Source organism: Stegostoma tigrinum, chromosome 17 (genome assembly GCF_030684315.1).
Source record: "Stegostoma tigrinum isolate sSteTig4 chromosome 17, sSteTig4.hap1, whole genome shotgun sequence".
NCBI lineage: Eukaryota > Metazoa > Chordata > Chondrichthyes > Orectolobiformes > Stegostomatidae > Stegostoma > Stegostoma tigrinum.
Genome location: NC_081370.1, coordinates 20,035,024 through 20,049,388, shown reverse-complemented (window position 1 = coordinate 20,049,388; position 14,365 = coordinate 20,035,024). Strand labels below are relative to the sequence as shown.

General features: G+C 39.9%; 1 protein-coding gene across 2 annotated transcripts in view; it reads left to right on the top strand.

Moving 5' to 3' along the window:
• Nucleotides 1-14,365, top strand: part of LOC125459215 (synaptotagmin-7-like) — a 637,664-nt gene that overhangs the window by 140,645 nt on the left and 482,654 nt on the right. The gene's annotated exons all lie outside the window — the stretch shown is intronic.

The following is a 14,365-nucleotide window of genomic DNA, read 5'->3' as shown; positions in this document are numbered from 1 at the left end:
GAGACAAATTTACACTGACCCTGAGCCTAGTGGAACTGTATTATGACTGTTCAAATTCATTCTATATTGGCAGCTGCCTTTTTACTATTCCATAAAATAGGCTAGCACTGTAGTTATAAATAACACCCTATCAATATGTTGTCATGGTGCCCTATCTCTGTAAGCTCCCACACACTTTCTAAATAGATTTTACTTTGAAGGCAGAATTGCTGATTTTATGACCCTGTAAATTTTAGAGAGTTCATACTCTGAATTAATCTGTCTTCTGTGTTACTTATTCCATTTTGGCTGAGAAGTTATCAGATTGTGGATTTTGGTTGTTGTAGTTATATAACGTGTTATTATCCAGATCAGATAAATCTGGACACATGCAACATGCTGCTAAAAATCTGGAACAGAAACAGAATATGCCAAAAATATTCCAGATCTGGTAACCTCTGTGGAGACAGAAATGGTTTTAAGATTTTAGGTCTTTGATGCTGCATTAAAATTAGAACAAGAATTTTAAAAATAAAAAATCAAAATGAATTTTGAGCCAATGAAAGTGGCAAGAGTTGAGAGGAGAACAATATTGAGGTCGGGATGGGATCCAGGACTGGGCAGATTAAATGACCAAGTTTCATGGTTCAATGCTCAACCATGTAAAGAAACAAAATGTCTACGGAAGATATGTTACTAGCAGAATCCTGAGTAGTCACCATTTTAAAAACCTAGCCAATGAAATAGAGAGGAGCCAGACAAAGAAAAACAATAACTGAAAATGAAACAAAGTAGGGTTGGAGGTTCCGATTTAAAATTGTTGAAATCAACTTTGAATCCAGAAGGCTTTAAAGTGCAAAATTTTAAAATGATATGCTGTTCCTTATTGCTGAGCTTCAGTGGAACACTGCAGCAGACCAAGAACAGAAAGGTCAGAGTTGGGAGCAAGCAGAAGATTAAAATGACCAGCAACTGGAAGCTCAGCAATATGCTTGCAGACTTTATAGAGGTGTTGCGCAAAGTGGTCACCAATCTATTTCTGATATCCTCAGTGTACAGGAGTTTGTGCTGTGAGCAGCGATAGTACTGGAAGAAGTGTAAGAATGTTGCCTGTTTACCTGAGAGGCATCTTGTGATCAAGGATCGTGAGAAGCAAGGAGGTAAAAAGGAGAGGTGTTGCATCTCCTGAGCTTGCAAGTAGTCATGCTGTTGGAAGGGGAAGGGACTGAATAGTGAACCAGTAATTGTGGAGAGATCAGTCTCTGCAGGATGCTAAAGGAGGAGGGGCTGTTTTGCTGATTTTATACTGAGATGTCAGAAATGGCAGAGGGTGATCCATTAATATGAAGGCTGCTGTGATGGAAAGGCAGGACTGAGGAGAATGCTGTCTTAGTCAACAAGTGATGAGGATAGACGTGTGAATTAGATTGACCAGGTCCTCTAATACATTCACTGGTTGAAGGAAGGGGGCTGTGTGAATCCTTGGTTGAGAGAAAGGAAGGCTTACTGGGAGCGTTAGTTTGAAGACTAGTATTATTTGAGCATAAGTGAAGTTGATTGAGAAAGAAATGTAGCTCCTACAGCAAGTGATATGCTGAGAAGTATAGATCAGGGAGCTTATGATGACTTTTTTCCCTCTGATCGCCTATCCTCAAATGGAGGTGGACGTGTCAGAGATACATTATGTGAAGTTGAGGGCAGTGTGAAAATTGGAATTTTTCTGTTCAGCGAGAGCAGGAAATGACACCTGTTGAGGACCCACATGTCAAATAAACCCACAGTTTGGAAAAGTATTTCATATCCTTTAATCCATGCTAATACTCAAAATACAACCTGTGTTCAACTATTTAGCTATGTTCAGAACTGGCAACCGGTTAAGCACTGTATCTCAATTGACAACAAGCTTAATGCAACTGAGATGAAAATCAGCTAAAACTTAAGGAAAATTCCATTAGCTATTCTGATCATGCTACAATTAAACAGTGCAGAATTGTAGACGATGAATTAAAATAAACCTAATTAGTCCAAAGTGTTTTTGCTTTAACCTTTCCTACAGGCTGGCTAGATTGAAAGACTCATGCAAGCACAGCAAGACTAAGCTTGATAACTGCAGACCCAAAGAATCAAAGAAATACCAATTTGGATTTAATGATTTACTGTTTTAATATATGTGGGAAGAATTGTTTTGAAATAATTAAGTATGAGAGCAACAAAACAACAAGCGTGCAAAAAAGTGGAGAAAAAAAAATCCTAGAGCTTGAGCTTATCTTTATTAATCTATTTATAGCAGTTGCAAAAGTCCATGACCACATCAGTGAAAATGACCACTACAATCCTTGTTGAAAGAAGGTTCACCCTTCACGTTGAAAATATACACCATCATGTTGTGTGGCATGCTGAATGGGATAGGTTTTGAACTTGTCTAGCAACTCCAGACTGGGCATCCTTAAGGACCTGTGGGCCATCAGCAGCTGCATCATTATATTCAAGCATAATCTGCAGTTTTATGCTTTGGCATATAACCCAGTCTCCCTTTATCAGCAATGAAGGGAATCAATCCTAATTCAATGAAGAGTACAGGAGGGCCTACCAGAGGAGGCAGCAGAGATACCTAAAAATGAAGCATCAACCTGTTGAAGCTGCACAATAGAACTACTGTATGCCAAGCAGCATACAGTAAGCAAATGTCTCCACCAATGGATCAGTTTAAGCTGTGCACTTGGCTTCACCATCACTGAATTCCCACTAACAACAACTTGGGGAAAACCATTGATGAGAAATTGAACTGGACTAGCCATATAAATATAGTGGCTACGAGATCTGGTCAGAAGAATGAAATCTGCAGTGAGTAACACAAGTCAGGAGTGTGATGGAATACTTGTCATTTACATGGATAAGTACAGCTCCAACAACATTCAAAAGGCTTGAAACAATTCGGGTACGAAACATTGATCGGTGCTGAGATCCACCAACATTCTCTCCCTCCACCACTGATGCTCATTAGCAGCTGGGTGTGCCATCTGGAACATGCACTGCAGAAATTTACAAAGGCTGCTAAGACAGCACCTTCCAAACTAGTGATCAATACTATCTAGAAGGACAAGTACAGTGAACACATGGGCACACTGCCACTTGCACAATCCCCTCCTAGATACTCACCATCCAACTTGGAAATAGGTTACCAGTGTTGCTAGAAAGAAATTCTGGCACTCCCTCCCTAATGGCATTGAGGATGGAACTACGCCAAATGGATTTCAGCATTTCACGAATGGAGCTCACCACCATCTTCTCAAGGGCCACTTGGGATGGGCAACAAATACTTCCAGCCAGGCTTGTCTACATCCCTGGAGTACATCCTAGAATTATAAAAAGAACACAAAAGTTAGCCTTTAGCCAATTCAGCTGAAGCCATTTAATATCAGCAATTACTCAAGACACTGGATAATGCAAAGGCTATATACCTTGACAGCTTTCTTCAAATAGTATTAAAGACTTATGCTCCGCAATTAGGTGTGCCAGTAGCTGCTCCTGTAAAGTGTCAGTACTGGCATCTACACAACAATGGAAAATTGCCCAGTAGTGTCCTGTCATGAAAAAAAATTGACACATCTAACTGCCAAATACTGCCCTCATCACACTCCACCTCTTTGCTGATGTTTGAGAGTAATGTGTCAATAGTGCTGCCACATACAATGTAAATATTGAAAAAAAACCTGCTCACTGATGCACACCTTGGGTTCCACCAAGACCACTTAACACCTGAACACATTACAGCCTTGGTCCATTTGCTGGTGATCGCAGAAGTGAAGTGACTGTCCTTGATGTCAAGACAATATTTGACTGTATGGCATCAAGACATTCTAACAAAACTGGAGTTGATGGAAATCCATTGAAATTCTCTGCTAGTTGGAATTACGCACAGCACAAACAAAGATGGTTAAGGTTGTTGGAGGCCATTCAACTCAGCCATAGGATATCACTGCAGGAATTCCTCAGGTTGTGTCTTCAGTCCAACCATCCTCAGATGTTTTAGGACACCATTCCCTCTATCTTAAGATGATAAGTGGGGATTTTTGCTGGTGATTGCAGAAGTTTAACACAGATTGTCTCTTCAGATGCTGAAGCAGTTTATGTTAAAATGCAGCAAAACCTGGACAAGGTTTGGGCTGGCCATTAAAAGTAACATTTGTGCCATGCTCTTTGATGTGCAGTGTCATTACTATTGCTGGGTGCCTTACTACCAATTTCTTGGGGGTTCCTATTTAGCAGAAACTGAACTGGACCAGCCATGTAAATACTGTGGCTCTAGGAGCAGATCAAAAATATTTGTCACTTGACTCCTCAAAGGTTATCCATCATCTACGAGACATGTCAAGTCTGTGCTAATATTTCTTCTTCACTTCACTGGATGCGTGCACTGCAAAAACAGAGTGATGCTTTACACCATCATCTATGTCACATCAGCTTGCTCAATTGACAGCCATCTAACACATTCAGCATGCACCCTGCACAGTGATAGCAATGTTCATTGTGTACAAGATGCACTGTAACAACCCACTAAGGCTCCTCAGGTAACATCTCCTAAATCTGTAACCTCCACTACCTAGAAAGTCAAAGGCAGTAGTTGCATCTCTGCCACCTGCAAGATCTCCTTCAAACTATCTTGAGTTGGAATGATGTCACTGTAACTTCACTGGAGCTGGGCCAAAATCTTGGAATACCCTCCCTAATGCTGTGGGTACACTCGTGCCATTTAGACAACCATAGTTCAGCAGTTTACCACTATCACCTACAGAGCAATTAGGGATGACATAAAAATGTTGGTTTAGCCTGCAATGCCCACATCCTGCGCACAATAGTTGGTTCCAAAGAACTGCATTGAACATGAGCACTTTTGCTGTTATTGAAACTTGCCTCTTAATCATGGAATACATTTCATCAATTGGACAAGATAAAACAACATTCTTATAGGTCTCGGCACATCTTGGAAATTTGACACTAAACTCCCTGTCGTTTACATTGTTCAGTCTTATTTCCCTTAAACTCTGAAAAAAATGGGTCCAGTGGTTTTGGTGGTGGATTTAGCAGTGTAGAAACAGAGCCAGCTTGTGTACATCATAGTATTGCATTCTTGTTAAAGATTTCCTGGCAGTGCATTGCTGCCGCTGCTAAAAGTTCAGTGTATTTACATGACTTTAAAAATCTTCGATCTTTCCAGAACTTTTAAATATAAATGGCATTGCTAGCAGCAGCATGTGCAGTCTTTTGAATTTCCTCTGAAAATCAGTCACTTGACTGTCTAACTCCAGCTACAAACTAAAACAAACAAGTGCTGTACAGAAGGATTTATGATCAGACAAACTCAAACAAACACTGTATCACGACAGAAATAATATTCTAGTTTTCAAATGGCAACACCAAAATTTAATATTGCTACTTGATAGGATTGCTGAGTTCTTGTTGCAAATCTACTAAGAGTCGACACGCACTAACCTAAATAGTTGCACATGAATTGCTTTGAAGCATTTGAGACAGCATTTAATGCTGTATAAATGTAATCACTTTATACCATACCAGTAGATCAACTTGTATATTTAGTTTCTCTTGTTAGATTAGATTAGATTAGATTCCCTACAGTGTGAAAACGGGCCCTTTGGCCCAACAAGTCCACACTGCCCCTTGGAGCATCCCACCCAGACCCATCCCCCTGTAACCCACACACCCCTGAACACTATGGGCAATTTAGGATGGCCAATCCACCTAGCCTGCACATCTTTGGACTGTGGGAGGAAACCGGAGCACCCGGAGGAAACCCATGCAGACATGGGGAGAATGTGCAAACTCCACACAGACGGTCACCTGAGGCTGGAATTGAACCCGGGTCCCTGGCACTGTGTGGCTGCAGTGCTAACAACTGAGCCACCATGCTGCCCTAATATTTGTTACCACCTAACTGAGTAGTTAGGTGATTGCAGAGGTATTTGCTAATTGAATGGGAGATGGACCCTATTCTTACTTGTTCAGGACAATTATACTCGTGAGACTTTGTAAAAGAATTGTCTCTATTTCAGAAGCTTTGGAATACAGACAGTACAATAATACAAATGTTTAGCCATCTTTGACAGTGATTTCAAGACATAGGAGTATGACCAAGAACCAATTGGGGTTCCACCCAGTGAATTCACAAAAGGATTTTGAGTACAATGTATGGCTTCACAACAGTGAGCTTTTCTTGTATCTGATCAATGCGTAATTTACTTTGTCCTTGTAAATTCCAATTAAACCCAAAGTTGAACAAATACATTTGGAGGTAGGATATCAAGTTAGGGGCGGCACGGTGGCTCAGTGGTTAGCACTGCAGCCTCACAGCGCCAGGGACCCAGGTTCGATTCCAGCCTCGGATAACTGTCTGTGCAGAGTTTGCACATTCTCCCCGTGTCTGCGCGGGTTTCCTCCAGGTGTTCCTGTTTCCCCCCCCACAGTCCAAAGTTGTGCAGGCTAGGTGGATCGGCCATGCTAAATTGCCCATAGTGTTCAGGGTTGTGTGGGTTCTAGGGGGATGGAATGCTCCAAGGGTCGGTGTGGATTTGTTGGGCCGAAGGGCTGTTTCCACACTGTAGGGAATTTAATCTAATCTAAACTAGCACAATTGTACACTGTCATCCTAAATGCAATTGTAACTTCAGCTGGTTTAGTTTAGCCACAGAGATGCTGCAGGCACTCTGAGATATGGAGTATAAGCAAAATCGGTGAAGACGCTAATTCCCGATTGCAATTCTGTAATGGTTGGTTATTGGCCAGTTCCTGTATTTGGATATTGGGTGAAGAGAGATGGAGATGGCTCTGATGAGGCTTTTAAATAAAGTAAATGCCAGCATTCACTTTAAAGAATGGATAAGATGACAGAGTATTGTTTTTGTCCAGGGAACTGTGATTAATCATGAGCTACTGCCCTCTGGATATGAACACAAAGTAATTATAAGAGAGAAATTGGATGCAAAGATGTCATGCAGAGGGAACACATTTGTCCTAATGATAAAATGAGCCAGCCTACTGGCAAAGATCAGAGAGAATTGCCATCATTTCTGTGAACAGGAGAATTGGTGCCTGGAGTTTAGACATGAGCAATGGACAGAATAATACTTTTTTTTAAGTAGTGCAAATTTTATTTCAAACTCTTCAGCTTTTGTCAAACTCAAAAAGTGAAATTATCTAAAGGCATATCTTTTCATGCAACGTGCAAGATGGAAAATACTGAATTTTACCATTGAGCTCTTATCTTCAATGAACATTAACCCGTGTGATGTTGAATTACCACATTGAGTCTCGACATGTACGCCATTTGGAAAGGAGATGTCAATCTGGCATCTGTTTGAAGGGTCGTATTGAGCTGACTCAAACATAACTACCAATTGTTATCACTAATCTTACTATCTTGATGTGTATCCAAATCAATCTTTAATACTTATCGGGTTGTGCGAACTTAATGTGAAGCTTTCTAAATATAACATCATCCCTGGTTCTGAGTCAGAAAGTTACATCAAAGTTCCACTTCTTTGACTTGGGTACAAAATTAAAACTGCCATGCTAGTGCAGTACTGAGGCAGCTACACTGACTACAATTTTTTTGATGAGAGGTCCAATTTTTGCATTGGATGTAGAAGATTAAATTGCATTATTGTGCGTTAAACCTTGTTATCTGGCCTATGTATATCTTCAGTTAACATCATGCAAAAGCCATTTCATTAACATGTTGGGGAGTTTAGAACCATGGGGCAAAATTTATAAATAAGGGAGATGCCCCTTAAAACTGAGATGAGAATGTTTTTTGGAGGGTCATGAATCTTTGGAATTCTCTGCCATGAAGGGCTGTGGAAACTGTCTTTGAGTATGTTTAAGGTAGAAATTGAATATTTCTAATTACTAGTGCCATAAAGGATTATGTGGGTAAAATGCAATGACAAGTTCAGTCAGCCATGATTGTTTTAAATGGTAGAACATGTTTTTTTATTCCAGAGAGCACCAACGATTTTACCGCTGTGCGTAGTTTCCGAATTTTTGTTCAATCAATTGAATGCATATTTCACAGATTATTTGGCATGATGCCATAACATTGCTCCATCATACGTACACTATGAATGGAAAACAATGAATTTAATTAGCTGCTGGACTTGAAGACCTAGGTTGATCATTTTTGGCCACTGATGAGATGGAGTGAGGTGTTTCTGTTAGAAGAATTGAGTATAAAGGAAAGGAAAGTGATGTTACATTTGTGCACTGCCTTAGGAGATAGCAACTGGAATACCATAAACAGTTTAAACCTTGTTATCTAAGGTATAATTGCATCTTTAGCAGTTGAGAGAAGATTCCCTTAACTGATTCATGGGTTGAATGGGCTATCTTATGAAAAAAGATTGAGCAAATTGGGCCATAAACCCATTGAAATTTAGCATGGTTAGCATGTGGGAGACTTCAACTGAGTGTTTTGTTGGATGCTGACGGCTGATCTTATACAGGTTTATAAAATCAGGAGGGGCATGGAAAAGGGTGAATAGCCAAGGTTTTTTTCCTAGGCTGGGGGAAGCCAAAACTAGAGGGCATAGGTCTAAGTGAGAGGGGAAAGATTTTAAAATGGAGCTGAAGGGTAGCTTTCTCATGCAGAGGATGCTGTGTATATAGAATGAGCTGCCAGAGGAAGTGGTGAAGATGGGTATAACTCCAACATTTAAAAGGCATTTGGTTGGATAAATGAGTAGGAAGAGTTTAGAGGAATATGGGCCAAATGCTGGAAAATGGGACGAGGTCAGATTGGGATGTTTCGTTGGACCGGACGAGTAGGATCATAAGGTTGGTTTCTGTGCTCTATGACTCTAAATATATCAGGGAATTTTGTTCAAAGTGGGAATTCAGAGCAGAGGGGGAAAGAGATGCTTGAAGTAAAATCTACTGCAAGAAGTAACTTTCCTACAGCAAGAGGTGAGCAAGCGAGTTTAAAAGATGCAGATTAAGAGGCTTACATGTTGCAAGACCAGAAACCAAGTCATGAATCACAATGTGGTACACATGCAATGAAAGCTGATTGGTGAGTGTTTCTGCTCTTTAAAGATGAAATGAAGTTGGTTTGGACCGTGTTTAGGTTTCTCTTTTTGAAACCTAGCTTTATATATAAAGTTGATATAGTTGTAAAAAAGAAGTTGGAGTAAAATATAAAGAGCAGAGCTACTAGAGAAATCGACAAATAAATTATATAACATGTCATGATGTGTTGCTGCTGCACTATGTAGGGGTTGCTGGATAACAAGGTTATCCAGGGAAAATGTACCCGTAGCACACTTGTGCCGCTTGAGGAACTTTGGATCAGAGTTGAACTGGAATCTGACCTGCAACGTTGTGCTACCTTAGGTAGGAGGAATACTGTCTGCTCACTTTACCAGGGAGGTACTTGCATCCCTCAAGTTAGGCTATTCAAATGCAGCCTGTGATTAGGGACAGGAGGATGTGACTGCAGGTAAGGCAGAGGACTTGAGGACTAGCATTTGAGGAGCCTCATACCCTTCAATTGTCTGACGGTTATGAAGCCTGTACCCAGTACCAGAACTGAAGAAGAACCTGGAATGGGAGGGGAGCAATCCCTTGCCATTATCTAAGTTAGTTCTTATTTCATTGATGGTTAAGGAAAGGTTCTGCTGGAAAAATAATTGAACAATTAGGAACTAAATTAGAGAGCAGAAACTCCAAGGTATAATTGCTGGATTACTAAGAGAGCTATAGGCAAACTAACATAGGTTAAAGGCCAGACCCGAAATGTCAGCTTTCCCGCTCATTTGCTGCCTGTCCTGCTGTGTTCATCCAGCTCTCCGCCTTGTTATCTCAGACTCCAGCATTGGCAGTTCCTAATATCTCTAGGCTAAATAAAGTTAAGGAGTTGAATGTATCACTCAGATATTGACCTGAGAGGCATGGGTTTCTGTTGAGAGCACTGACGGAGCACTGGTGTGGAAGGAACCTGCTTTGATCGGACAGGCTCCACTTGAACAGTGATGGAACCAATGTTCTAGTAAATTAAGTAACTGGAGCTGTCGAGAGAGCTTCAAACTAGATAAGAGAATGGGAGGGCAGTGGAAAAGAAACACAAGTTTTCAAAGCAAAATGATATGTTAGCATTGCAGGGCAACTATTTTGGTAATGATACCCAAATTAAAATAGGAAGGGAAAGAATCTTCCAACATAAAGAAATGCAGTAAACCAGGATCAAAGGGGGAACAGTTGTTTTATTTACAGAAAGCAAAATTAATGTTTCTTCATTCCAATATATGTGCATTTAAATGTCATCTTCCCTACTCCTATGATGCTGCTTGGCCTGCTGTGTTCATCCAGCTCTACACATTTTTATCGCAGATTCTCGAGCATCTGCAGTTCGTACAATCTATGAATAGAGGTTAGTGAGTATTATCTTGTAAACATGTCTGTATAAAGACTACAAGGAGATCAAAACTGGGAACTAAATATTCAGAGACACATAACTTTTCAAAAGGAAAAGCCAAAAGAGGAAGGTGGTGAGGTAGCTTGGGTAATACGGGAGGGAATAGTTGAGCAAAACATATAGCTGCAAATAAGAATAAGGCAAACCAAAGGGTGGTGAGAGTAGTTCATACGCCCAAAGAGTCACTATACTGTAGAGACAGAGATGAAATAATGACATTTAATAAAGGCAGTACATTAATCATGGGTGACTTCAATCTTCAAGTGACTGGCAAAATCAAATTGACAGGGATACAATACTTCTTTGTGGCTGTTGGGACAGTTTCATGGAATAAAATGTATGGATCCAACCAGGGATCTGACTATTTTGAATCTAGTAATGTGAAATGAAACAGGTTTAATAAATGAAGCCAGAATAAAAGATCCTTTAGAAAACAGTGACCATAACATCATACAATTTAGCATTTGGGTGGAGAGTGATGGATTGGAAACAACACTGCTAAACTTAAATAAAGGTAACAACAAAAAAAAATCAAAGTTGACTGGGGATGTAATTTAGCAAAAATCATGGTTGAGGAACAATGGCAGACATTTGAAGAAAATAATGCATAACTTACAACAGAGAAATTTAGTGAGGAGAGGATTCTGGGAAGGGGATAAACCAATCATTATTAACCAGAGAAGTTAAGGCGAGCATCAAAATGAAAGAGAAAAACATATATACAACGTGACAAAATTAGTAGTAAGCCAGAGAATTGGTATGGTTTTAAACACTAACAAAGATGACCAAAAAATGAGTGTGAATAAACGTTGAATGTAAACTAGCAAGTTATCTAGAAGTGGACCGTAAGAACTTTCTTTTAGCATCCGCAGTCCTTTCGGTTGTTGTAAATCAGGAACAAAAACAAAGTTGCTGGAAAAGCTCAGCAGGTCTGGCAGCATCTTTGAAGGAGCTGAGTTAATGTTTCAGGTCCATTGACCCTTCCTCAGAAGAGAGTCCTTTTTACATATTTAAAGGTAAGGGAGGCCAAGATGAACACAAATTTCTTAGAGAATGAGACAGGGAAAATAACGAGGAACTAGGAAATAGCAGCAGAATTGAACAAATACTTTGAATCAGTCTTTACGGTAGAAAACACTAGCATTCCAAAAATACTAAAAACATTAAGTGGAGAAAGGGCAGGGGAAATAAATACAATAATTATTACTAGAGAAAAAAGACTGGCGAAACTAAAGGGGCTAATGACAACTGTTTTCCTCAACCTGACGGGATGCATCCTCGGATACTAATGGAATTAGCTACAAAGATAGTCAATGCTGAAAATGTAATCTTCCAAGACCCCTTAGATTGGGGAAAAGTCCCACAGGACTGGAAAACAGCCAACATTACATTCTTATTGAATAAAGTGGTGGGTAGTGAGGAAACAGATAAACTAGTAACTCTCAGCCAGTTAGTTTACCATCAGTCATTAGAGCATATGTCAGCAAAATTATAAAGAATGTAATGGAAGCGCTTTTAGAAAATGACAATTTGATCAAGCAGGGTCAGCATGGTTTCTTGAAACCATACCTAGACTATTGTGTGCAGTTTTGGCCTCCTTACCAAAGCAAAGATGTTCTGACTATTTAAGGAGTACAGCACAAGTTTACCAGACTGGGATGGCAGGACTAATGTATGAAGGGAGATTGGATCAGTTAGGACCTTATACAGTAGAATTTAGAAGAATAAGGGGGGATCTCACAGAAATCTAGAACATTTGAACAGAGTAAATGCAGGAAAGGTGTTCCCAATAAATGGGAGTCACAGTCTAAGGGTATAGAGTAGGCTGAATATGACCAAGATGTGGAGAAATGTCTTCGCCTTGAGAATGGTAAGCCTGTGGAATTCCCTGCCAAAGAAAGTAGTTAAGGTGAGAAAGTTGAATGTCTTTTAGAAGGAGCTCGGTATAGTTCCTCGGCCTAAAAGGATCAAAGGAGAAAGCGTGAACAAAGTACTGTGCTAGAAGATCAGCCATGATCATATTGAATGGCAGAGCTGATTTGAAGGGCCTATACTTGCTCCTGTTTCCTGTTTCTATTTAACAAACAGGATGGATAAAGGGAAAAACAGTAAATGCACTTGGATTTCTAAAAGGCATTCAGTAACATCCTGCTCTACTTAATAAGAGTCCATGGTGTTGGGGTAGTATATTAGTGTGGATAGAGGATTGGTTAACGAATAGATGGCAGAGAGTTGAGATAAGGCATTCATTTTCAGGACGGCGACCTGTAACTCATGAAGTGTACAGGGATCAGTACTGAGGTCATAGTTATGTTCAGTATATATTAGTGACTTGAATGAGAAAAGTGAATTTACCACTGCCAAGTTTGTGGATGACTCAAAAATAAGTGGGAAGGCAACTGGTAAGAATGCTACAGAGAGTGTGGAGAGGGATGTAGACAGGCTGTGAGTGGGCAAAAACTTGGCAGATAGAATATAGTGTGGGAAAATGTGAGGTAATGCAATTTGGCAGGAAGAATAGTGGAACAAAGTATTTAAATGAAGAGAGACTGCAGAATCCTGCAAGACAGGGATTTGGGGGTTTTCATGCAAAAATTACAGAAAACTAGCATCTAAGTTCTGTGGGTTACAGGTAAGTCAAATTAATTGTGGGCCTTTGTTTGAAATAGAATGGTGTATATGAATAGGGCAGTCTTGCTTCAAGTGAATATGACACCAGTCAGACCACACTTAGAATACTGTGAATTGTTTTGTTCCCCTTATGGAAAGATGTACTAACATTGGAAGCAGTCCAGTGAGGCCCATGACGGTGATCCTGAGCATGGACAAATTTTGTTATGAAGAGAGGTTGAATAGGTTGGGCCTGCCCTCATGGAAGTTTAAAAGAACGAATGGCCACTTTATTGAAACATATAAGGTTCCTGCAAGAGCTCTTGTGATGCAATGAAAGCCACCCTATCTCTGTCCCAGAGGCTGGGGTCCATGATGCACCTCCTCCAAACATGTGTCAAAACATGTCTGTTATATAAATATTTAAAAATATTTAAGATTCTTAGCAAGCTTGACAGTGTCAATGCTGAGATATTGATTTCCCTTTTGTGGCATACCCTGCATAAATAGGCCATTTAAAACCGAGATGAAGAAGAATTTCTTCTGAGTGTAGTGAATCTGTAGAATTGTTTTCTGAGGGGGCTGTAGAATTGTTTCCTGAGGGGGCTGTAGAAGTTCGGTCATTCAGTATATTCAAGCCTGAAATAATAGGCAGGTTTTTAAATCGATTAGTGCATCTAGGTTAGTAAGGAAAGACAGGAAGATGATCACATTAGCAATATCTAATTGACTGGTGGAGCAGTCTTGGGCTGAGTAGCCTATTTCAGTTCCTGTATCTTATGGTCTAAAAATGAGTAGTGATCTCATTGTAATATATAGGGTGGATGTTAACCTCTATATATTAGAATAAGATTCTAAGCATATTCTAAGTGTAGTTTCTCTGTTAGGTGGAATCTACAACTAGGGGACCTAAGTTTAAAATTAAAGGCCTAGGTCTTCAATTTTAGGCTAAATTGAGGATTTATCTTCCCTAAAAGGTAATTTGTCTGTGAAATTCTCTTCAGAGTGAGGAGCTGGGTTGTTGAATACATTCAAGACTGAATTAGGTTTTCAATGGTGAAAGATATCAAAGTTTTATGGGGTGCAGACAGGAAAATTTGGTTCAGGAGACAGTCAGAGTTTGAGAGGCTGTAATGTGGCTGCTTTTTTAAAAAAACCATGTATTCTTTGTTGCCTATTCCTAATTGTAAATTAAATGAGTAGGCCATTTCTGAGGACTGTTCAGGGTCAAGCTTTTTTCTGAGTACTGAGAATTGCATGCAGACTAGATCCGAGTAAGGATGGCAGATTTCC